Raw genomic sequence first — 26,688 nt, 5'->3', positions numbered from 1 at the left:
CCGGCAACGATAAAGTTTCTTTGGAAAAAGTTCGAAAGAGAAAGAGAACGAGAAAGAGAAAGAGAGAGAGGGAGAGAGAGAGAGAGAGATAAAGAGAAAGAGAGAGAGAGAGAGCGAGAGAGAGAGAGAGAGAGAAAGAGTGAGAAAGAAGTGTTGGTAGATAACGAGAGGCATTCGTCACGTTTAAACATTCTCTCATGGGAAAGAAAAAAAGAAAGAAAGAAAGAAAGAAATCATATGTTTGTTTCACTTGTAATAAAATTGACTACATCGTTCGATCATACGTTTTTCAAATATCGAACTCAACAGATGAAAAAAAAAAAAGAGAAACAGAGAATGAGAGAGAGAGAGAGAGAGAGAGAGAGAGAACAGAAACTCAACGAATCAATGAATGAAATCAACTGCAGTCGTATTAAACATCACTCTAACTATCAATCCCGTTTTTCTACTTTGGATTCGTCATACGTGCGTGTTCAATATCCACACAAAAAGAAAGAAAGAGAGAGAGAGAGAGAGAGAGAGAGAGAGAGAGAGAGAGAGAGAGAGAGAGGGAACAAATCATATAAACGTGCTCGTTCATAAGGAACGTGAACACAAAGGCGATGCCTTTACTTGCTTGGCGATCGAAGAAGTCGACAAAAAGCTTCATCGAATGATAAACTGTTACGACGCGAAAGGAGTCTCAACGATTCCTTTCAAGTTCCAAGATCGGTACAGTTGAGGACGAAGAGAAGAAGGGAAAAGAAAAAGAGAGAGAAAGAGAAAGAGAAAGACAGAGAGAGAGAGAGAGAGAGAGGAGTAGATGATGACGCTAGACACGAAACTAATATAATACATTTAATCTTTTATCGATTAAACGCACGAGTCGAGTACGATCGATATATCGTCCGAACTTCCTCCTGTGTGTCTATCGGCTTTGTAGTCGTTACGAAAGCTTCAAGATTATGGAGTACTATCGAAAGACTTAAGAAGTAAATATCGATTCAAGACATGAATAATGGAGTCGCATAAGTTTGTCTCGGTTATTCGTTCGATGATCGATAAGTTATATGCATGTATGTACATATATCTATGTATGTATGCATGCCTAGGTAAATGTGTGTAAGCTTATGTGTAAAGCTGCATGCGTGCACCAAGTCAGTCCCGTTGCATATCCTGAGGAGTCCATGCGAAATAATTTACGTCGAATGCGACGTTTATCGATGTTCATCGAAACGTTCACGCGGTATACCTGCGTGATTGTAATTAGGTTTTGTCGGTCCGCCATGGTTTTGTCGGTCCGCTATGGTTTTGTCGCTTGGACGCACAAAGCCAGTCGTGTAATTAATCGGAAAGGTAATACATAGTTAATACTGTAAATGCACGGTGCTAAACGTACTATAATAACCAACAAATTATGTTTCACGAATTCAAAGCAACAATATTCGCTAAATAATAATTCATAGAAAAGTATATTCGTAGTAGTTGGATTGATACGAAAATAAGATAATAAAAAAGTATGAGCAAGAAATTACGTAAATATATGAAAGAAAAAATAAAAGAAAAAATATATCAAACGATTGCCTATAGATATTCGATCGTAGAATCGATACCTACAAAGATGCACACAGTTTACCTCATCTTAAAACTAAAAGATTATTAATTAACATTGTAACTCGTTCCGCATGGATATAATACGAGAGACTAACGGAATATTCTCAAATATATAACACGATTTGTGTACGTAGAGAATACACCGGCGCATCTCATTGGCGCAGCCGGCTGGTTATTTAACGATACATTTATCAAGCGGCATTAATTTTAATTAAAATTTTAGTCTGTACTTGGCATCGTCGGGCTGATTCGAGGCCCACGCACAATTGCTGCGAGAATCGCAACGCCTTCGTGTTATGTCATTAGCGTCGTCTCTGTTCGGTCGTTTGAATTATGACGGTATATCTCGGTGGTTATCGTCGTGATATGCTTCTGATAAAGTTTGTTTTTTAATTAAAATCTGCCAACTCGGCCGACGCTCGCGTTGAAAGGACCATCATCATCTCGTATGACAGCCACTCGCGAGGAGGCACCGACGCGTGCACTGCATTCGTATGCGCACGCTCGTCATCGTTATGCGAAATGCATTTCCGATTCCATCGTTGATAGCACGACTGACTCTCTCTCTCTCTCTCTCCCCCTCTCTCTCTCTCTCTCTCCCCCTCTCTCTCTCTCTTTCTCTTTCTCTCTTTCTTTCTCTTCGCGAGAATGGAATAAATAAATATTTCGCAATAGAATATCTGTAATATGAACATAACGAAATTTTTAACGACATAGAATAAAAGTAGAAATGAGTAAGGAAATTCGATGCGTTATCATTACGTGTAATGATGTAAAATAAACAAAATAAAATTAAATATAATAAAAGAGAGAGAGAGAGAGAGAGAGAGGAGAGAGAGAAAGAAAGAGAGATACTAATAACGTTACAGCTCACGTTTTCCGTATTAACTTGATCGCACGATATCCGTAAACGCATCAACGATCGAACGCAGCAATCCATTCGCATTAAAATCCTGTCGAATTATCAGTGCAACAGAGAATAAATTCAAATATCTTTTAAAACTGGATTTACACGAAAGCTAACTCTAAATAGAACTCGAAAACATTTCTTTCTTTCGTTCTCTTTTTTTCTCAATTTATTTTTTATTTTTTTTTTTTTTTTATTTCTTTTCCTCATCAAGTGAGATTTCATTGAAGCGTGCTCATCAAATTATGGGCTTTCTTCGATGATGAAATTATATTTCGAGTCGACACGTATCGAGTTTGCGCTCGATTCCAACTTCTGTTCAATACAAATATCTCTGTAGTTAATATCATTCGTATATATTCGATTTAGATATTTTCTTGATTTCAAAGAGAAAAATTATCAAATTATTTAAAAAGAATTTGAAGAGAAAGAGATGAAAAATATTTCTTTAACGATTTGACGAAATATAATTAAAAAAACAATTCTCACTTTTGTTTTCGTTTTTGTTAACCCATTAAAATATTATATAATATATGATATTTCGAAATATATAACGTCGTATATATAACCCCGAAACGATCGTGGCAATTTATGAGGTGTCGAAAATTGCAGGCGGTGTTTCTTCCCATTAAGTTCATAGGATCGGGACGGTTAAGTATATTCGGCGTATCCCCTATGCTACTATCGATATACCCTACGGGAAGCAGAAGCGAAGTACCGCTTATTATCGCGGTAGAGCCGATTTATCGTGCACCTGTCAGTGTTCGCGATCTCTTTGATGCCCTTCCTTGCTCTTCGGATACCTCTCTACCCCCTGGCTTAGTTACCACCCCCTGGCGTTGAAACTTTACTTCAAAGGCTACTTTGAAGAATGATCCCTGGATATTCACTCTCTCTCTCTCTCTCTCTCTCTCTCTCTCTCTCTTTCATTCTCTCTCTCTCCCCTCTCGTTCAAGAACGATTTTACGTGAGAAAGGGTTGAAACGGCAAAAGGATGGTTCGAGGTATTATATTCGACGGGGCAGGGAGGGGAGGGGAGTAGGAGGAGGTGGAGGAAATCTTGCTTCTCCACGGTGTCCTCGAGTATTCTGTGTTATAATCGAGGGCAGTCGAGTTTAATTAACGGTAGGGCAAATAATTTCGGAATGGAAGGAGGGGAACAAGAAGTTACCTTTCTCCCTCGAAATTGTGAAAGTTTTCGTCTTGAGACTCGACGTTCTCCATCTCCTTTATCCTTTCTAGTCTCTCTCTCTCTCTCTCTCTCTCTCTCTCTCTCTCTCTCTCTCTTTTCTCTCTGTTTCGTATACATTTTTGATCGAAACGATTAAACGCGTACAACGTCCGCCCTTGGTACTTCCTTGATGCCTTCGGAGAATTCGTTTAAGCGTTTACGAATGATTCTGGTGGGTTTTCCGAAGGACTCTTGAGAAAATTTAACACATCACACGAATAACGTAAGATATTCAAACTTTATGAAATGAAAACGGGGAAATTTCTTCTTTATCTGTTAAATAGTCGCAATAATAATTAATACGGATGATTTAACGATTTTACTAATAAGATGAGTTTATTCTTTTATATCCTTCGTTAAGGGTCCTTTTCATAATCGGATATTTCTCCAGGATCGATAGAGAACATTTAAGAAAAGGAAGAAAAAAATAAAAAGGAGAAGAAAAAGAAAAGTAAGAATAAAAAAAATAAAAAACAAAAAAAAAAAAAGAAAAAAAAAAAAAAGGAAAAATCAAATAAAAGTACTTTCATCTGAGCGTCTGATACTTTTATAGTGGAATTTTCTTCCTAGTTCCTATAATTGTAGCTATAAAGATCACAAAGAGTCTGGTGCAGCTTCTCTGGCGATGCGTGCCGTGCGTAATAAAGGAAAGTATTATCGTGAACGCAATAAACTGAGAGAAATACTTGGAAAAAGGAGAAAAGGAAAAAAAAAAGCAACGAATAAAAAGAAATAAAAGGAAAACAGAAAAAAGAGAAAAGATAAAATAAAAAGATAAAAGTAGAGGAAACAATATCGAGTGAGTTTCTCATCCTCTTCTCACTTGGTACCCCTTTCATTTCTACTAAGGGCACGTGGACTGTGAAATTGCCGAGAAAGACTGCCCTTCCTCTTACTTCTCTCTCTTTCTCCATTTCTCTTTCTCTTTCTCTCTCTTTTTCTCTCTTCCTCATCGTTTACAATCTTCCAACCATTTCTTTATCTTCTTTTTTCTCTCTCTCTCTCTTTTTCTCTCTTTCTTCCTCGTCGTTTACAATCTTCCAACCATTTCTTTATCTTCTTTTCTTACTCTCTCTCTCTCTCTCTCTCTCTCTCTCTCTCTCTCTTCGTAGACTTTACCGATGTTTCTCGCATAGTATAGCATTGCGAACGACATATATTCCAAGTACTTATGGCGACGGCACATGCTCGTTCTCACCCTTATTGCAGGAAACACGTTTTACTATCCCTTTCTCCTTCTATATACGCATACGTACACGTAGACGCATAGAGAAAGAGAGTTCATACGTATTCTTAGATGAAAATCTTTTTACGCACGATCGCCCACATGGGACAACATGGAAAATTATTATGCATTACAAAGTTACTTACTCGAACATGATGATAAAAATGAAAAAAAAAAAAAAAAGAAAAAGAAATACGAAAGAGAAATAATTAACCGGTAATTACGTAACATATATATATATAGTCACGTAGAAATCTTTCAATCTTTAAAAATAAAAAAGTAAAGAAGAAAAAAGAATTGTAGAAGTAGTAGTACTGTTTATTTCGATCATGCTGCATTTCGTCGTTGAGTGCATTGGCCTGTTGAAATTTCTGAATGATATTCTAACACTCGAGCTTATATAAATACGTCGAAAAAAACCGGTTGGAAGAAAAGCAAAAACTATACTTGTACAAATACTCATCTATGTTACCTATATCGATTCTCGAAAATACGCTCGTACATTGACCTATATAAATTCTTAAAAATTGTCGAGTTCGACAAACACTTGCTAAAAATTGTCTGTTCTCCATCCCTTCCATCATCCTAATGTCATATTCTTCGACGATGGTCAAGAATGTGCATAAGTACAAACGCACAAACATCCGTGAAACAAATCAAATTTTTTTCAACGAATATTTTTTATAAAAGCGAGAAATAATGGAAACATGAAAAGAAAAAAAGAAAAGCGAAATATTTTAACGATCAAAATTTCTACTTAACGTCAATTTATACGTTATATATCGAGTATACGACCCAGAACAATTAACTTCGCTTTTGTAATTATTTCGAGCATATAATTATTACTGGAATTTTCAGAACACTATAAATGTTAAATGAAACGTAATTGTAGATTAAATATGTATTAATACATATATATATATATATATATATATATATATATATATATATATATGTATATATGTATACACAGATACGTTACAAAGATATATAGTAATAAATCTGAATTCGTTCGCTTATCCTTCTCACGATTCGGACATTCAATATTAATACATAAAAACAAAATGAACGAAACTAGAGAATTATGAAAAAGTTATAACAAAAGCGTAACGATATGGTAAAGATTCTTTTAATAATAATCTATCCTTCTTTTCAAAGCTAGAAATCCCATGTTAATTAACTGAATTAATTCGTTAGATATTACATAAATATAATAATATAATATTTATAAATGAAGCGAAGAAATGTTTCGAGGATGCTTATAAAGTCTCGGTATGCATTCGATCGTGTAACACATGCACAACACGTAACACGTACAACGAAATACGTGATAAAATCGTGCGTTCGCGCGCGACGAACCGATGCGCGTCTGCTCGGCTGACCGGCTCGTAAAATTGCATTGCCGTCGACTAGACGACGAAAAATTCCGATTTCGCTTTCCACTACACCGCGAAAGGTTGGCTTTTTTCAAATTGCTTCGTATCGAATCGCTTGGAAACACACCGTTCGACCGTTCGTCGTTAGAGCACAACAGAACGTGCCAATAATACTCGTGTAAAGCGTGAAGGTTGACCAGAAAATGAGGACGTTAACGAACCCGTTAAAATCGCATTTCATCGATCGTTCTATTGTTTGTTCGTCTCTGTCTGTCTTTCTTTATGTATCGATAAACGTAATTATCCGAGAGAACAAAAATTTCCAATAATTATAACGCGGTAACGCGACATCAGTAACGAGAATTACATTATGTTATAAATCGTACGTTAAAAAGCTTCCAGAAGTCCGTAAAATTTTATGATACTATTATAACGCGTCATTCATTTCTCATTCCTCTTTCTCCTCTCTCTCTCTCTCTCTCTCTCTCTCTCTCTCTTTCTCACTCTCCCTTTCCTCACGGATTTCACGATTTTACCGAGATTCTTTATTAAAATTTATCACCGTCGAATCTATCGTTAAATATTGCATACATCGAAAGCTCGTTTTCACGAGAACGGTAAATGTTCTTTTTTTCTTTTCTCTCTCTCTCTCTCTCTCTCTCTCTCTTTCTCTTTTTACTTTACGAATGCGTAGCCACGTGATAGTCTCGTCGTATTTCATCTTTGCGAGCGTGGTAAAAATGTAGCCGCGAAATATGCAATAAAATTAAATACGCACGTAGAGTTATAAAAATGTACGAACCTTTGCTAGATAAGTTGTTAAAAGTCATAGAAATGATGCAACAGCATCGTTAGTCGTAATTTTCAAAAGTGTTATGTTGTTGGTCATGTGGTTAGCTATGTGTATATAATGATCGATCCAAGGCTCTATTACTCTCTCTCTCTCTCTCTTTTCTGTCTTACTTTTGCCTAAGTAAGCACACGTATATATACACATACAACTATACGTTTAATTACATTTTCCTTAACCCGAGCCTTCCCCCAATTTCCCCCTCACCTCTTCTGCTTCACTCTTTCGCTTCCCTGAACGATCGAACGACCGTTCGATTTCTCGGCCGTTTACCGCAGCCAACGATGCCAAAGGTCGACGTTCTCGCAACCTTTGAACCATTTCGTGTCCATTTTGCACGTGCACTAACCTGCAGAACCAAATGGCAGAAAACGCGTTACGCGTTTCAAACTAACGATACTCAAACGTCGAGTGATCTATCAGAGTTTCCTGGCCTTTCGATTACGTCGAACTATCACCCTGATAAAATACCGTCCGTGTGAAAAGCAAAGTAACTACTGTTAACTCTTACAGCTTTACCCGTATCTATAGTTCTTTCAAGCTTCAAAACAATGATGAAAATGATTTATTCAATTTTATCGATTTCTGTGAGAACAATAAAAAGTTGTTGAATTTTGTTATCAATGATTACATCGAGTGACCGTACAATTTGTATTATCAATATTTATGAGATTCGAGAGAGAGAGAGAGAGAGAGAGAGAGAGAGGGAAAAAGAAAAGGGATTAAATGAAGTTTATAATTAAGTGATTACACTGTTTCTTCGGTAAAAAGTAGTGGCATCGAACACGAGCAAAAACGCCTATCTCGCCCACGGACCAGCCTTTATCCGCCAGTTAAACCACAGCCGGCGGACCTTTTTATTTATAGTACCGAACTTAATTGGCCGCGAAGTACCATGCTCGGCAATGAAATATGAGATTCGTTGGATTCGATGGGGTCAAGAAATGAACCGGTTCCTTTCGAAGTGCCGCTTGGTAACGGCGATTATTAGAGAGAGAAAGAGAGAGAGAGAGAGAGAGAGAGAGAGAGAGAGATAGATAAAGAGAGAGAAGCTACAATTGTATAGGAATTTGACAATGATTTAGTGTACAATTTCTATCGTAACCTTTTTTTTTTCTTCTTCTACGTTAAGAACTAATAATTAACGATTAAACAAGAAGAAAAAAAAAAAAGAAAACAAAAGGTTACCGATCTTCATACATACATATACACATAAGAATTTTCCACGTCGTAAAAATTCTTCGAATCGAATAACGCGCGTCGAGAATGGTATATCGCGTGAGAGAAGATAATGGTGGCTGAGAGGGAAAAAGAGGAAGGAAGGAAAGCAGGCTTCATTCTCCTTTCGAGTCGAACAAACAGCCGTTTGGATTCGATCGTTGAAAGGTAGACGAAAAGGGATAATGTAGGTGGAGTGCCTTCTAGGTGGGAGAGAATAGAAGGAGCGTAAAGAGCGGCAAACGGTGAAAGGCATTTACCAAAGAAAGATAAAAAGATAAAGAAAGAGAACGAGAGGCGCCAGTTATCTTCCTCTTTCGTTTCACGAAATATACGAAAAAAAAATTATGCCGACGAAAAATTATTCTATCGATGGATAATCCTTTTAAAAACTTCTTTCTCTCGTTGTATAATTATCGTAAATGTTTACTATATTGCAAATCTTTCGAAATATTCCTAAGTCTCTAATTATAAATATTTTCGAAGGATTATTATTATAAACATTGTCTATAAAAATACTTTCCTTCATTTAATCCCCTTTGCGCAATACGTTTCAATGTACTTGAACAACTGTTACTACTATGCTAGAAAGAAAGAGAGAGAAAAAGAAAGAAAGAGAGAGAGAGAGAGAGAGAGAGATCACCTTTCAATGATGGAATTATTGATTTTAAGAAAAGAGCTTTTTTGCGAACGATCGTTATAACATTTGTAATTTCGAAAAGCTACTTTTAACATCTTAGAATCATGTACGAATCTGTGTAAGTGTATCCATGAGCCCGTTGGAATTATGCTGTATTATTCTACTAGCATTTTTCTCTTTTTCTCTTGTTCTGTAAAGTGAGAAATTCTTCTCGAAGAAAACGATTACAATAACGGTAGCTTCATGAGTTTCATCGTAATGTCTTTTTTGATGATATGAAATCGATCGTGTTTTCCGAAGGAAGGATAAAGCTTTATTGCGAAAAGCTCGATTGCGAAGCGAGATTGATAAAAATACGACGCTGTACTTCGATATTTGACGAGCTACAAGTTGTTCCTTTTCTTTCTGTTAAATTGTAAAACGAACGAGAGAATCTCTTTCCTTTATTGACAGTCGACACAATCATTTTTGGAAAAAAATCCAATCGACATTTTCTATCCAGTGATTATCGCAAATTGCTCATTTTCTATTGATATGGAAAATAAATTGGAAAAGGGATTATAATCTTCTCGAATATCTCTCATGTGGCATATAAACTTTGTTCGATTTGAAAATGAGAAGCAATTGCAGGAGTAAAACAGTGTTGCACTCAATCACAACCCTTTCCGACGGAAAACACGTATGCCCTTTGATTATATTTTAAACAGATCTGATAATCGAGCTTAATGGATTGTTACTCGATTTACGAGAGCGGCTGGCTGGCTGGCTGGCTGACTGGCTGGCTGGCTCGTCGTGTCCTATGAAACGCGAAATGAGTCGAATCGTCGATGGTCTCATCCCCTCTTCCTCGTTTTTCCCTTCTATCACTCTTCGTTTTCTACCCTCTTCGCTCTTCTCTCTTTGAACCCTTCCTACGCCGTCTGGTGTACTCGACAGACGAATATACAGGCTCGCACTAGAGAAAATTTTCGAATTCGATAATACAACGTATGTTACAATAATATTTCTATCGCGTGTTTCTTTCAAAGAGAAGAACTTTACGGGCGAGTGACGTCGACCGATGTTCGCTCGAGAGACGTTCACCGATTTTAATGAAAAAGTCTCGACAAACGGACAGAATTTTCATTTGCGACTCTACATGCTCGTGTAACGATCGTTTGCCTCGAGTATTCGCGAAACAAAGGTGAAAGCGGAAGTGGAAACGAAAACGCAAAAACGTCCACGTTGGCGAGACTCGTACGAATCGATTGAATCGAATGTGATAAAGGACGATGGAAGATTCATTTTTCTTTTTTTTTTTTTTTTTTCTTTTTGTTCTTTCATTTTCTTTTTTTTTCATCTTTTTCTTTTTCTTTTCAATTCTATTAAAACACATTAAAACAAGAAGAAAAGAGAAGAAAGAAAAGAGCAGAAAGAAAAGAGAAAATAAAAATACATTCCTATTTCTTTTTCTCGTGATCGAGCTCTGCTGATACGCACCCTCGAGAATAGTTCGAATATATTCGCGTAATTCGCAAGCTGCAAACAGGAAAACCGTACTTTTAATACGTCCAGAATAATTACGGTATATAAACGAAGTTTTCCTCTACCACCGAAAGTGACCTTATTACCGTAGCTAACTTCGTTAAGCGATTACGAGCGTATTCGCGAAGGAAACCGCGAAGACGACGGCATCTTAAAGTCGAAACTCGAAAGGTAGACGACGTAAATCCTAATTATTATTTAAATTTGGCTTTTAGGAGTCAGAGCTTCTTCTTCGTTCGCAAACTTACGTAGTAAGTAATAGGGATGGAGAGTGAAGATGTGCTATAAGATGGAAATCGATGAAGGAGAGAGAAATAGAAAGAGAGATAGAGTGATAGATAGATAGATAGATAGATAGATAGATAGATAGATAGATAGATAGATATATATATATAAAGAGGAAACGATGATATCTCATAGGGCGAGTAAAAGGGCGACTCCTCGAGGACACCTTCGCAGTTTACAACGAGATCCTTCTTCGTTCCATTTTCAAGTTCTCGGGCATGCGGCCAACCGAGATACCCTTTCGAAACTCGATACCATTGGGGTATAAAGAGGGTGTATAAACCAACGGCCCTTTTCGAAACACCCTCGGCAAAATCACGTGTAGAGCGAGAGACAGAGATAGAGTGAAAAAGAGAGGATCCTCCAAGGCTCTGTCCAGCTTAGTGTGTACCTAGTCCGCACCCATTCGTGTATAACTAATGGCATCTCTGCAGGGCATCTCTTTCGTTGGCACTCTTCTCATGGTCTTTGACCTGTCGAGTGCCAAACGACACCGCACGCAGTGCGATTAATAACTTCGGTAATTGTGTCAAGCATTGGGAAGGAAGGAAAAGGAAATGATGATTCTTTCTTTGGCAAATACGAAAGGGGAATTCTTTCAGTACCTTTCTTTTTCTTTTTTTCTACCTCCTTTTTTCTTTTTTGTAACTTACGTTTTTATCACCACTTTCTAACGGTCTATATATATATTTCTGTTTAATAACGTTGAAAGAACTATCTCGAGAATGACTTGATAGTCAAACGAGTTTCAAGATTTTCCAGTGATGTTAGAACAACGACAAGTAAATAAGGTGAATCGTTTTATTAGATTCGTACGAACAAAGTTTTATAGAATTTCCTTTTGTGACTTAATCCTTACGTCTCACAGCTTGAAAGCGAAAATCTCCTTTCTCTCTCTCTTTTAGTAGAACTCCAAGAAGATAAAATGACTTTGAGAAGTAATGTATTATCCTCGAACGTTTTCGCTCTTAATTTCGGTACATTTCATATGATAGGGAAACTTAAGAAAAAGATTTTTTTTTTTTTTTTTTTTAATTTCGCCGCACTGAGTTAAAGGACATTAGTGAATGTGAAAAATTTGAAGTAACGTTTTCTCAAAAACCTTCTTGTTCTTTTTCTCTCAGCCATGATATACATACAATGGAAATACATATTTCCATTTGTATTATCCATATTTTATGTCATAGCAGTATTTGTAATAGTAGTAGTAATAGTAGTAGTAGTAGTAGTAGGAGTAGTAGTAGTAGCAGCCACGTTAATTTGGCACGTATGTAAATAATAAAAAGTGAAAAAAGGTTGAAGAACATAGCAAACGCAACGACGACGATGACGACGACGACGACGACGACGACAACGACGACGACGACGACGACAACGACGTCATCGCGAAAATTCGTGCTATACATTGTGAAAAAACAAGTTATAACGGGCGTTCTCGAGACCAACAAAATATGGACAAGAAATATTTACGCATAGAAAAAATCGCAGAATGTCTACAAGGTAACGATAACAATAGCAACACCAACGATATAAGAAAAATGTAATATATTTTACGACGAAGCTTAGAGACTTTCATAAAAATTAAAATAATTGTTATCATTAATTTAATCTTTCGAGAATTTTTTTAATATTATCTCACTCTTTCTCTTTTCATTGAAAGTTCGGTGAAAAAGTATCTCTCTCTCTCTCTCTCTCTCTCTCTCTCTCTCTTTCTCTCTTCGTATGCCTACGAAGTGACCTACGTAAAATAGAAAAAAAAAAAGAAACAGAAAAGGGAATCAAGACGACGAGATAAAGATCGAAGAGTTAAAAGCCGACGCGTGGAATTCGTAAAAAAGTCATAGAGTGAAGTAGTACTGCGTTAAAAGGACGAAGAACGCAAAGTTCAGGAACGATAAAGCTAATGCAAGCGACTTGTACTGAAGCGGATAAAAACGTTGGAGCAATAGATAATAATTATTACGCGGTAACGAAGGAAACGGAAGCTTGCGTGCATTCGAGGAAAAGTGGATAAGGGTGGTCACCCTCCCCATCCCCTTTTCTCCTACTTACCGCTACCACCTCTACGACCACCCCCGCATACTGGCACGAGATGTGCATGCACGACCGCTCGGCAATGAGTCGTGATAATTTTTATTTCCGTCTTGCCCTCTCCCCTTCACTTTGAGTGCATTAGCGATCGCATTAGCGAGCGCATTAACCGGAGCTGTATGCTATCGCCTATCCTGAGAAGGAAGTGAAAGGGATCTTCGATCTGCGACAAATCTTCTCTTATTCATAAGTAAATGCACAAAGGTAGTAAGTAATAAAGGAAAAAAGAAATCCATAAGGCGCTTTCTTCGATTCGACAATATTGTCATTATATTCTCTTTCTCCTCTCTCTCTCTCTCTCTCTCTTTCTCTTCTATTTCTTTCTCTCTTCCATTCCTCTCTCTCTCTCTCTTTCTCTCTCTTTTCCTCTCTTGACAAGAGTCGTTCCGCACAAGTGAGTATTACACGAGTGATATAACGCGCGAAATCGGCTTAAAGCCGCTCGAATTATTCATAGATCAGATGTAGATCTATATATTTATAATGCACGAGCGTGACAGGTAATCAGCCACGTAAGGGCCGTCATAAAACGTCGAGATAATAATGGAAAATGTATGCGTTATACACCTGCACTCTGCTTATATGCGCCAACTGCACGAGTCCCTCCCTCCCTTCCTCCCTCCCTCTCTCTCTCTCTCTCTCTCTCTCTCTCTCTCTTAATATCTCGCTGTCTCTCTTGTTCTCTTTGGTCTAAGTGTTTCGTACGGCAAAAGTTTATAGATTTCTTTAGAAGAAGAGCTTAATGAATCCCACTGCGCTGACTGGCTTACTAGCTAACTCACCCTCTCTCTTTTTCTTAATACATTAATAAAAGAAGAAAAAAAAAAAAAAAGAAAAAAGAAAAGAAAAAGAAAAAAAAAGGAAAAAGAAATAAAAATCTTATCTCTGAATACCTCCTGTGTGTGCATTAATGAAACTATATCTCTAACTGCTTGCGAGTTACTCCGGTTTGTAATTAGACTCACGACTTCCTCCAGATTACGCTGTGCGAGTTTATTCGACTTTATCGATCGTCCCTTTAAACCACCTTCCAACTATAAGACGAAACGAAGCTGCTATCGTTGAAAGCATCCAGAACAAGACTTCCAAGATCGAAAGAAAGTTAAAGGGATCGTTAAATTTCGATCTCTTAACGACGATTTTCAATGTTCTTAATAGTGCATTAATGTTTTCCCATCTCATCTATGTGACATTCGCTCGTTAATCGGCTGTTTTATATCAAGAATAACTAAATAATTATCGAATTTGGTTAGTCCGTTATCTCAGGAAGGAACGATTATATTAAAAATATCGATCGTCCACACGCGCGATGTGTTATTACCTTAGAAATATCGTAATAACGTATAAGCATAAGCGTGACGATAATTTATTTCGTTTAAGAACGAAAATTCTACGAAAAAGGAAATCAATTATTCGAGAGTTAGTAGAAATGTTGTAAGAAAGGAAGGAAGAAAGGAATTGAAGTTTTTTCTATCCTCCTCTTCCTCTTCCCCCTGTTATGGTGACTCGATCGGAAATAATATCGATATTACCGAATAGCGATTTACATCGTAAATAAAATGTACGATCTGCTTACCACTATGACCAAAGCTTATCGAACACAGCTGGTCTGGAAAAACTTGTAAGAAGAAAAGAGATAGAAGATATAAAATACAGGAGCCAACAATGATGGTACGTCTTTCTTGTAAAATGAATAAAGCTTGACGTAACTCTTTCAATAGAGTAACCTTGTGTGAAACGTAAGGGAAGAAGAGAAGAAAAGAAGGAGAAAGAGAAGAGGATAAGATGGAAGAGGAGGAGAAGAAGTGAAGAAAAAGAAATGGAAGAAAAAGAAAACTGGGATGGTGGAAAATCGGTGAGGTTCACGGTTGAAATAGAGTAAAATTACAGGACGAAGTTATGCACCGTTGAAATACATAGCAGCGTAATGGAAATACTTTGTGCCGCTTCGTGTCGCGAACGATACCAAAGGTATGCAACGGTCTGGGAAAAGCGAAGTGAAACTAGTTTTCTTTTTTCTTCCTTTTCTTCCTTTTTCCCTATCGCGCCCCATTGTGCTAGAGGAAGGGAGAGAGAAAGAGAAAAAGAGAGAAAGAGAAAGAAAGAGACCACAAAACCACGGATAAAGGTGGTTATGGGTTTCGAATACTTTCCTCGTGGTCGGATATTCTAACCGATTCTTTTCTTCCTTCATTCTCCACCCCTTTCCATTCAATAGCAGCAGCTACAACGGTAGTAGCTATAGCAAATAACGTAGGTAATCTATTTCCCTTCTTCAGAAACTTTTTTTCAGACTATTACGGACCAAAGAAATATAGTCTTAAAATAAAAGAAAAATTGTTCCACTTGCGTATATATATATATATATACACACACATATATATATATATATATATATATATATATATATATATGTATATATATTCTTAAGAGGCAGCAAGACCAGACTAGTTGGCTAACTTTTCGTTATACGCTCCTACAAGGATTACCCGGTAGTACGAGTTATTACGAAGGGTTTATCCTTCAAGATCTACGCTCGTTATCTTCGTGTTGGTAAGTAGATAAGTACACGAAATTTGGTAAACGCATCGAAAGAAGATGTAAGACATTTTACGATTATATTTATTTTACCGCCAGATTTCTCAATTCTCAGCATTTTTCTATTCGAATTATAATTATTAAATAAATAAGATATCGAATAGATTTTTATATATCAAGATTCGCTTGACTACTAGAATTTAAGCGTAACGATACCTGTTTAAATAAAGCAAAAAGCAATAAGTAAAGCAAAAAGGGAGAGAGAGAAAGAGAGAGAGGGAGAGAGAGAGAGAGAAGAAAGAGAAAAAGACTTTCACCGAGAGATTCCAAAGTTTTGGTGTAAGCTAGGATAAAAAGTAGAATTTATGATAATGTCCAGTATAAAAGCAGCTCGGTGTAGCTAAGAAACGAAGTGGAAAAGGCTTTCCTAACTCGATGGGCGACATTCTAAAATCCTTCCGTGGCTGGACGACAACGACGACGATGACGATGACTATGAAAACGACGATCGCAAAAAAGTTAAGAAGCTAAACTATAAAACCTGTTCGGAAATTCTATTACTCGAGCGTAAATTTTCTTTTGCCTTTCTTCTCAAACTATAATAATGGGAAAAGTAGATATCACTACGAAGTAAAATAAAAGTCTGTCATTTTCTTAATTATTAACTGACACGCGAGATGATATACCTTTTCTTTTTCTTTCTTTCTTTTTTTTTTTTTTTTTTTGTTTTTTTTTTCAGTTTCGTTTTCTTCTTTCCACCAATTAGCGAATGGCAAAAGAAAAAATAAATAGCAGATAAAAGCGAAGCCGTTCGTCGTCTCTTTCCAACGTACGTGCGTCTACTTCGAAATAATGCTTTACATTTTATTCCCATCGGTAAGGCACGCGCCATCCGTCCGTCTGTTTGCCGACTCTACACAACACACATACACATAGCTATACTTTATATATGTATACATACGAAAAGAAGATTGGTAAGAGCAAATTTACCAAGCTGCACGTATGCGCAAGGTAGTAGCCCTCGTGATTGTCGAAGACGGTATGGAATGTGAAACGAGGAAAGAGAGAGAGAGAGAGAGAGAGAGAGAGAGAGAGAAAGTAGACTTGTTTGGACATAGCAAACTTGTTTCTCGTTGATGCACGAACGTGCAGACCTTCTCCAGACACTTTTTATGAGGCTCGCATGTGGACGCAAGTAACCTTCTTCTTTCTCTTTCTCTTTCATTCTTTCTTCTTTACTATTCCATCGTTCGGAACATCGAAGAACGGATCTTCTGAATTCCAGAAGAAGAGTCCACGTTACTGCGTGCCGACGATCGTTTCGTAGCCGACACTTTTGGTGGGACGACTGCTTTAAGCGTTTACGAGGCTCTTAACTTTAAAAACCAGTTGCGGCTTGGTCCAATGTAAAAATTATTCGCGAGGTTTGCTTTGAACATTGAAAAGATTCTTTTTCGGTCGGACTTTCATCTTATGTTTTTATCCTCGAATGCTTATGTCGCGTTAACGAAGGAGGCGAAAGAAATTCGCTTTTGGTTGCTCTCACGACGAAATAATTCGATTGCTATCAAAGGGAATTGAAAGATCAATGCAAACGACTACGATAGTAAAAAGTTCGATAAAAATGTTGCTTTGATCGAACAAATTTTTCTCCTTTTTTTCTCTTTCTTTGTCGATCGATTGGTCGATCGATCCTTCGCGTGATTCGTCAAAGAACGTTAACGTTAGGTTTGCAAACATAGTTTAAAAATACCCGTATTCGAAGTAAAAATTTCTCTTACCAATCAAAAATGTTCGAAACGACGTTTACTCTTCAGGGAAATGATCAGATCGGATTCTGCACTTCTTTCCAGGCGTTACCATCCATTTTAAAAGTATGTAATTTGCGAGTACGTGATCATGTGAGTTTGAACGTGCCGCACGAGTCTCGATTTTGATCTGATAAAAACGAGATCGGTCTGATGTGAGGAGGGTGAAAGGAAAAGAAAGAGAAAATGGTTGTTATAGGAAATCGCGACGGGGTGTATTTTCGAGAAAGAGAGAAAAAGTTCGTGGCAGCGACGAGCGGCGCCGTGGGATCTCCGAAGCCATGGGAGAAAAAATGACGGGGTTGAGCTCGATGCGTAAATGCCTCCGAGTCACGCGAACCTCAGCCTCTCTTTCTCTTTTTCTCTTTCTCTACCTACGCAATTCGTCGAATGTACGTACTTGTTCGAATTTCTAGGGGGAGGAGAAAGGCACGGCCGGCGATAGACTGACTGCCTGACTGGTTGGTTGGTTGGTTGGTCGGTCGGTGGAGGGTCTCGCACCGTTTAGCTTCAACGAGTGTTCGCAAAAACGAGTCGTTTCTGCTACCAACATTGCGGCAACGACCCCAACCGAGTATTCGATCTTCTGCGATCGGTCACGAAACGACCCTTTGAGTCGGCCTATGTTGTGTAAAAAATTCATTTGTGAGATCACGGACGGTCGTGTCGTAGTACATATTATTACGCACGAAATCGTTTCTTGGAATGTTCAAATTCGTCGCTTCGTTTCACGCTCGCTTATAATGATATATATACATATATAGTGTATACATATATGATGTATACATATATAGGTACATCTACAATTAAATATATATTTACAGTATAAATGTCGATTCAAATATTTTACAATAATTTTTCAGAAGAAATTGTGTATTTGTAAAGTCTTCGCTGTTACAGCTACGCAAGTGTTTACGTCACTATGATTTACGAGTAACTAACTGTATTACTCATAAATCAAGCGTGTAAAGGTGAAAATTTAAATAAAGTTCTCAACGATCAAAATAAATGAATCAAGATATTATTCAATGAACGTATAGGTACGAAAATATTTAGCTATGAAACAGATAAATATTTGAAAATATTTTTTATTTCACCTCAACGATACCGTACAACGATATGACATTCACAAGTTTCCGAAAAACAAAGAGCAAATATATATTTATACTACGCACGAGTATCCAAAGAAAAACAAAGTCATTATTTGTAGGAGAATCGTCGAGCTGTGAGTACATACGAGAGGAACGTAGCAGTACGTAAAATAAATTTTCCTTCCTCCGGTGACTGAAATCCCCTATGGAAAGTGCATGAATTTTTGACTCTTGCTCATTACGTAAACAGACACGTTTTAGCGCTATTGGTGGCCAGGGTCAAGAGACCGAAGCGCCATCATTAATAAGTCACCGATCATAATGTACGCAGGCTAAGTGGGTCATTAAACATGCTGGTCTGTTTTCCGTAGTAAAACGTCTCGTAAAAAAAACGAATGGGAATGGTATTTTTTGTATCTGCCATATGGATTTTTTTGGAAGGGTGAATTACGTCGATTATCTCGAGGATTCAAGAGAGTCGATGATTCGAGCTTACGTTAGGGAGAATCAGCAAAGAAAGAGAATAAAAGAAAAGAAACGATGTTTCACGTTATTCGATCCAAGTGGACCAAGTTCGATACACGAACGAAAAAACGAAGCAAAAAAAGAAGAGAGAGAGAGAGAGAAAGAGAAAGAAAGGGACGAAAGCGGAGGAGTTTGTAAGCGAAGCAGGATGAAGACGAGTGGACAAAGGGGTCTTTTAGGCAAATGAAGAACGAGGGAACGATACGGAAAGGGAGGCCCACGGCGAAAGAGAAATGGGATAGACGATCGTAAGAGAGGAGGGAAAAGAGAGAGTGCGTAAGAGAGAGAGAGAGAAAGAGGGGGAAGGAAAGAAAAGAGAGAGTACGACTGGATGCTCGTTTCAGATCGTAAATAAAACTTGCACGGATACTCACACCATTTTACTTTACCTCCGACCCTCAGTCATCGTCGCTGTATCTCACTCGAGTAATCGGTCCATCGAAAATAATAAATCCATCGCTAGCGTTAAATTACGAGTATTTTATTTAAAAGAAGGAACTATAAAATTGTTTCTTTCATTGGACCTCCAACGTAAGTAACTTTATATATATATATATATATATATATGTAGATTCTTATATATATGTATCGAATTTAAGAAAATTTTTCAATGAAGGCTTTATGAACTATTTCAAATATTTCTTTGAACAAATATACATTTACCTATCTCTCTCGTAGACACAAATATCTACAATCATAAATCTCAACTAATATCCCATGTGTCGAGTTACAAGCGCGTATCTCTAATACCCTAATCTCGACGCCACTGGCCGAACGAATCCAATTCAATTCGTTAGCATGGACGCGGTCGGAAGATCGATATCGCTGTACGAGTCCCGCGAGTATCCATTAAGAACTTTCGATACGGACGTATCATTTATACCTAACACACCAGGAAAACGAGCGTTGGCTCCCACACAAAGAAAGAGAGAAAGAGAGAAAGAGAGAGGGATGAAGGGAGGGGAGAAGGGAGACAGGGTGGAGAAGAGGATTCTAGTTCATACGAAAAGTAACGTGCACTCGTTAATAAATTCACGGTGAGTGGCCGGTCGAGGCGTAGGTGTATTAGGAACATACAGAGGGAGCATTATTGCGGCTACGTCAGAGACGTAACACGGTGGATATATACCGTAGACACCGCGAAGCATACAGTGGTTTCACTGGTGATGGATGGAGCCCGCGGCCTCGAGTGCCATTAACACCCCGGCTCGCGAACGTTACGATGAAACGCGTGGAAGAAAAGGGCCCGTCGCTACCGTTGCTGTTGCTTCTCTTGAATCGCCGTTCGAAGATTCTAGCGTGGAAAATCGGAACGGCCTCTTTGTTCTCGTTCTCTCTCTCTCTCTCTCTCTTTCTTGCCTTTCTTTTTCTCTCCCTCTCTCTCTCTCTCTCTCTCTCTCTCTCTCTCTTTTTCTTTCTCTCTTGCTCTGTCTCGTTCTCTATCGCACGCTCGTTCCAAGCGAGAAACCACCGTTCGGTTTCCAGCAGCACACAACAATAAGGTCGCAACCGACTATTCGACCAGCCACTTCAAGAGCAAAACCGATCGATGAACCACGGAATGCTTGGTAATCTCTCGAGACAAAGCCGAAACGTATCTTACAATCCTGTGTATCTTGTATATACACATGTGATTTTCGAGATAAGATATAAATAGAATAGTATTGAGGTTTTCTAAGCGTGATCAAAAATTTCTTACTTTTTCTTTTTTTTTTACCCTTTTATATCGAAGTTAATGATCGAACGGTTACTTTTTTTTTCCTCTCAATTTAAGTTTATCAAACTTTCTTGGTATAACGTCTTTGAAAGCAAAGAGATTTGAACAGCCAAAACTATTTCGTATTTGCCTCGTATCCACGAAAAGCGGAAACTGTGATCGGACGCGACGCGGCAAGCCAAATTGGTAGAGCGAATCGGAAAATTCGACGTGACGTGGGGAGATCGGCGATTAAACATCGTTAAAGCACGTCAAAGTCGGAAGCGCATCAACGATGGTAATCGCGTTAACTCGGTTCCATTTTGTACGTGTTCCCGTATCTATTGACACAGAGTTTGCGGATGTGCGGTACGCGATAGCAAAGGGGAACGACGAATTAACGCGATTATCTATCGTGGATCGACGATCGATTTTCGACTTTCAGTCAGTGGAAATATGTTCTTTCGAACGAGCTCTGATACGTCTAATATTTTTTTCCTCGAAACGAGCACGTTTCTAACATGAATTTTTTATGATATAATTTTCTATCAAGAAAGTTTTCTCTATTTTCTAAAAACAAACGAGAAAATATCTCTGTCTTACTTTTTCTTTCTTCTATCTCTAATAATTTCTTCATATAACGATCGATAAATATTCGCATTTCCTTTTCCGCTTGTTGGCATCGTCGGGACGAGCCTCGTTATTTCAGCCGAAAGGCGAACGTTCGTTTTTAGAAATACACCGAGTTAACGAGCGAAAAGGGAGACGTAGAGGCAAAAGACTCACTTCATCTTTCCTCTCTCTCTCTCTCTCTCTCTTTTACTCTTTCTTTCTCTTTTCTCCTCCAACAGATATATAATTTTCTTCACCATGGTATTTCGCGCTCGTTCGACGTCATTGATACGTAAAACTACGAGGCAGACGCCAATGTTCTTCTTTCGAGAAGGCACTGCTTCGAGTACTCTTTCTCTCTCTCTCTCTCTCTCTCTCTCTCACTCTCTCTCTCTCTCTCTCTCTCTTTCTCTATCTCTCTTTAACTCTTCTCGGTTGGCTCGAAGCCCGAAGCGTGGATTTCGTTTATATGAGAGCGCGAAGCCCACGTTGATTGGCTTCCAGATCGGCCAATTATCTCAGGAGGAACGATAAATAATCGTCGGTTGATACCAAGTACTGTGTTTCGGCTTGGTCCAGCAAGCAGACACGCAGATACTCATATATATACAAACACATAGGTACTAATGGGCGATCGTTTTCGCTTGAGAGACTTCCGAGCGTCGCCTATCCTTTATCCTCCACCTCCGCGGGGTCTATTTTCGGGGAGGAGTAGCTCGACGAACACGCACGGAACATCGTGTGACCATTTGTAACGACTCGTTGGAAAATAAAAGGAACAACGTACCTGCGAAAAAAAGAGAAAGAAAGAGAGAGAGAGAGAGAGAGAGAGAGGGAGAGAGAGAAACGCTTAACGCAGCAGGTTTATATTTCGATGGTAATGAGCCTCCATTAAGGCCCATATTGTGACAGGTTTCGAGACAGGCGCCAAGCCTTCGACCATTTACAATACTCCGAAGCAAAGAGAGATAGAAGGAATAAGAGAGATAGATAGATAGAGCGAGAGAGAGAGAGAGAGAGAGAGAGAAGGGTAGATTCTCGGTGGTTTCTACCTGCTGTGATTTCGGTAGAGTCGGTGCACGGCTGCCACGCCGAAATCTGACGCAGCCACGTGTTTGGATGCTCCGCAACGCCGTTGTTGGTACTGACGGCTTAATTAAGTCCGAGAGAGAAACGTCGAGGGTTCGACTGAGAGAGAAATCCTCTCTCACTCTCTCTCTCTCTCTCTCTCTCTCTCTTTACACTCTGATTCAACGACCGTTATTTCCTTTCTCTCTCTCTCTCTCTCTCTCTCTCTCTCTCTCTTTAGTACATACCCCGGTAGTTCTTAGTGTCGTTTTGAAGGTTTCGCTCTCTCGCCTCTCAACCGACATTACCAAAAGTGACGTAATGCGAGATGTTATATCCAAGCTAGGATATAGGCCAGGAAAGGGCTCCAAATATTTATAGACTCTTTGCTCATGCTCAACGATTTATGGCCAAAGTCTTAGCATGGTGTCTTGGTATGGAAAAAAGAAAAGGCGGAAGCTGCCAGCACCTTCGAAGAGTCAGTCTCTTTAAATACACCACAGGGGGGAACGGACAATATATTTTGCCACGTGTATTCTGTGTTCCGGATAAAATTCGATCTCGAAGATTATATCTTCTTTCTCTCTCTTTCTCTCTCTCTCTCTCTCTCTCTCTCTCTATCACTTTTATCATTCAGTAATATCTACATAAAATTACATACTTTCTACTTGGGTACGTATTAAAATTTATATTGGTAAAAAATTCGTAAAAAATAACAATATAAAAATATAAAAATATAAGAGAAAAAGAAAAATAAAAAAGAAGATGGAGAAACGACGTGAATCGTGATGAAAAAAGTTTCGTTACAAATTGAATTACGTACGTAACATCTCAGCGATCACGTGAGTAGGATATAGAGCTAACCATCCTGTATTTACGTGTCCAAGCTAAAGGAGCACATCTCAACGAGGGATTTTATAAAATCGTCGTGACCAGTCCTGTCGCGAAACTCTGCTGGGAGCAAGAAGTTCGTCCATTACACGAGCGACCTGCTAGAAATTTTAATCAAACTTTCAAATGAGGTTTTGTGAAGCAGTGGCCACCCTCTCCTTTCTCCACTCCTGTTTCCCCCTCTCTTTACTCTAACCTTCTCTCTCTTCTTCCTACATGATCCACCGTCGGAAACGTGTTACATGCTTACTTGACGTGAGCACCAAAGCCGTTTAACCATTATCCGCCATATTTTTCATACTCGCGAACGTCGTGCTTCACACTAGCCCATATTTATAAAGTCGTTCAGCAACGAACTACGATGGAAGTTCTTTTATTAAGCAAGACACTTCCAGTGAACATATTAAATTTAACGTATAGCAGAGAAAAAAAAGAAAAAATGATAAGATTATACATTCATTTTATCATACAACAAATTTGTATTAGCTTCGTTTTCTTATATATATATTAAGATATTAAATTTAACAGTATAGAAGAAAACTGATAAGATTATTCGTTGTGTTTCATCATATAAGACATTCGTATTTACTTCGTTTTCTCATATTTTCATTTTCGAAAAGAAGAAATCGATGAAGGTAGACACACAAATCGTTAGAAAGAAATAATCTTTCTTTTATCGCGGAAAAAAAAAACACGTAAAACCGCCGACAAAGGTTAGTAATCATGCATTGAGGGCATCGCAAGCAATAAAACTTTCAACGCGTAACGCGCGTGTCCCTCGTTGTCGATTCGTTTAAGCTTTCCTCTATCCTTTTCTTATCCTTTGTATTCGACTCCTTAAACCCTCCTCCTTTAATGGTGGTACCAAAACTGCCGCCCGTTTGTTGTCGCCCTCTACCTTCGAAAGCCTAAATAAATAATACACGAGTCGTTACTTTCCCACTGGAAGGGAAAGGAAAAAAAAAGAAGTGGAAGAGGAGTAAGAAAAAAGTAGAAAGAGGGTATAGAACTTCTCAGAGAAAGAGAGAGAGAAAGAAAGAAAGAAAGAAAGAGAGCAATCGATGGCACGCTGCCCGGAAGAAGAAGAAGACCTTGGCCATTCGCCACACTCTTTTCCTCATCAATACGTCCCTTGGGTAAGCTAGCTCACCGACACTCGAACTATAGCTCGTTCCATGCTTGAACAAAAAAAAAGGTAGAGATATTATACTACGTACATAAGAACACATCACGTGAAAAAAATCAATTTGAAAATCGAGTCGGTCATGCAACCCTGACAAAAATGATGAGTACGTAGTCAGTAATAATAATCAGTAGAATAGCACGAACTTTTTCTCTCTACTTCGTGAAATTAAAACCGAGGAGGTTGATGGAAGGGAAGGGAGAAGGGTTAGAGAGAAGACAACGTAATAGGTTGGAGCACCGTGTGGAAAATTTATGAAGGTAGACGAGATGCGGGAGACAGCCGATGAAAAAGATTTCAAGATTTTTTTTCTCTTCATCCCTATCTCTCTTTCTGTCTGTCTGTCTGTCTGTCTGTCTGTCTCTCTCTCTCTCTCTCTCTCTCTCTCTCTCTCTCTCTCTTTTGTCTCTCATACACATTTCCTTCCTTCTTCTTCCCTCATTTTTTCACAAGATGTAAAAACATCTTCGTCGTTCCGTAAGGTCGCTTCGCATAATCGATTCAAAAGAGAACAAACGAAGAACTCCTCTTCGCCGACTTTTGGTGAAATAATGATGACACGAATAATGACTTATGTACTTTTAACAGAATGCATATGCATCTTGCAATTTGACGAAGCTAAGATAAGGTTCCTTTTTCATATTTTTTTTTTTTTCTTTTTATTTTCAATTTGAAACACCGAGGGAACAACATGGTGATTCGAATTGCAAGGAACAAGGACAAAAAATGGGCTTGGCTCGGTGAGAGAAATTACGTATCGTCGGGAACAATGCGTTCTCGCATGCTAACCGATGCAGAATCATTGTCGCGTTGAACGAAGCCTTTTTACCGAATCGATTAACGTCACCGCAAGATATGCCGCCCCTCTTTCAGCTTTTCAATCGTGGTCTCTGTAATGGTCCCATATATCATCGTGTTGCTCTTTCTCTCTCTCTCTTTCTTTCTTTCTTTCTCTCTTTCTCTCTTTCTCTCTCATCATATATTTGTCTGTCTTCGTTGCTCTGTGCAAAGTCAACGAAACAACGTTAAAAGCAGTGCCGTATCGGATATCAATTTAAAATGATTTTTCGCTTGGACGGGTATACACATTTTTTGCTTCCTCTACTTTTCGTTATTGTTTCTATCGAAAACAAGAATAAAGGAAGAGATGAACAACGAGAGGTGGTAACATTTATTTAAAGAACTCGTTAACGGAGAGACAGAGAGAAAATGCAAAGGAAACTAATCGACGTAGCGTTTCCGGTGGGTAATACTCGACTCTGCTCTCGGCTCGCTTGCCAACTTTTCTGCCAAATCAATTAACGTCACGGAGGAGAGACCTCGACCACGATTATATCCCTCCACGTTCTAGAAGGTTATAGATATTTTTTATAAACTTTATCTCGCTTCGCTCTAAAACATTTAAATTGGATTCGTCCATTTTAATCATCGCAAGCAGAACATGCATATATATTGCACGTCTAGCAATGTCGATTTTGTAAAACGTGGACCACTTAAATGAGCCTCGTTTATTTTAATGACGCTAGGAAATTTACGAACGTATTTTATACACGACTTCGAACACCACTCTTCTCTTCTTTCATCATCCTATTCTCATTCCGAGCAATCCCGAAAAAAATACCAATTTTACGGCTTTTTATCTTAATTGTCACGAGAACGAACGAGATCGCGGTAATCGTAGTACGGGCCATGAACGATACGTTTAATTGTGGCCGCTCGTTCGAGTAATTACTTCCCAGAGAGGAATGGAATGGGACAGACTAAAAGGATTGCTTCTGAATCAAAGAGATGTTTTTCCTGTAAAAAGGATTATTTCGTGACTACGTAGATAGGTAATACACGTAGATATATACGTGTTATCAACGAAGAGTTTTTGAAAATTTGCGAAATTACGTGTCTTCAGAACTTAAGTCGATTTTAATAGATCTTGTTAACGTTACGTATAATTAAGTATATCTCGCTATTATTATTCTTCGACGTAAGAAATAATTGCGATAAATTGACGGTATATACATGAACGTCCCACATACGGGAATGTTTCGTTCGATCTCACGGTAATTACCGTTCTTAACGTAGTGGAAAGAACCGATTCGTGCATCGGCACGTTGACCTAGATAATTTCCTAGAAAACAACGGTATAACACCAGCAAATGCAATATCTAAAAAAGCTGTTAGAGTTGATGCCTCGCCTCGGCCTTAATCCATCGCTACTTATATTAATTCTCGGAATTGGCTTCGGCATTGACGGCCTTGTCATGGAAAGCTAATTTTCTTCACATATATGGACGACCTACAAAAATTCTTAGAATCGGTTAGGGCAATTCAGAACGATGGAA

At 38.4% G+C, this 26,688-nt stretch overlaps 1 protein-coding gene across 2 annotated transcripts in view; it reads right to left on the bottom strand.

Annotated features, from left to right (window-relative positions):
• LOC124947958 (protein slit) overlaps positions 1–26,688 on the bottom strand; it is a 309,824-nt gene that overhangs the window by 165,969 nt on the left and 117,167 nt on the right. The gene's annotated exons all lie outside the window — the stretch shown is intronic.

The sequence above is a fragment of the Vespa velutina genome, chromosome 3 (genome assembly GCF_912470025.1).
Source record: "Vespa velutina chromosome 3, iVesVel2.1, whole genome shotgun sequence".
Classification (NCBI taxonomy): Eukaryota; Metazoa; Arthropoda; class Insecta; order Hymenoptera; family Vespidae; genus Vespa; species Vespa velutina.
This window is presented reverse-complemented; position numbering and strand designations above follow the sequence as displayed.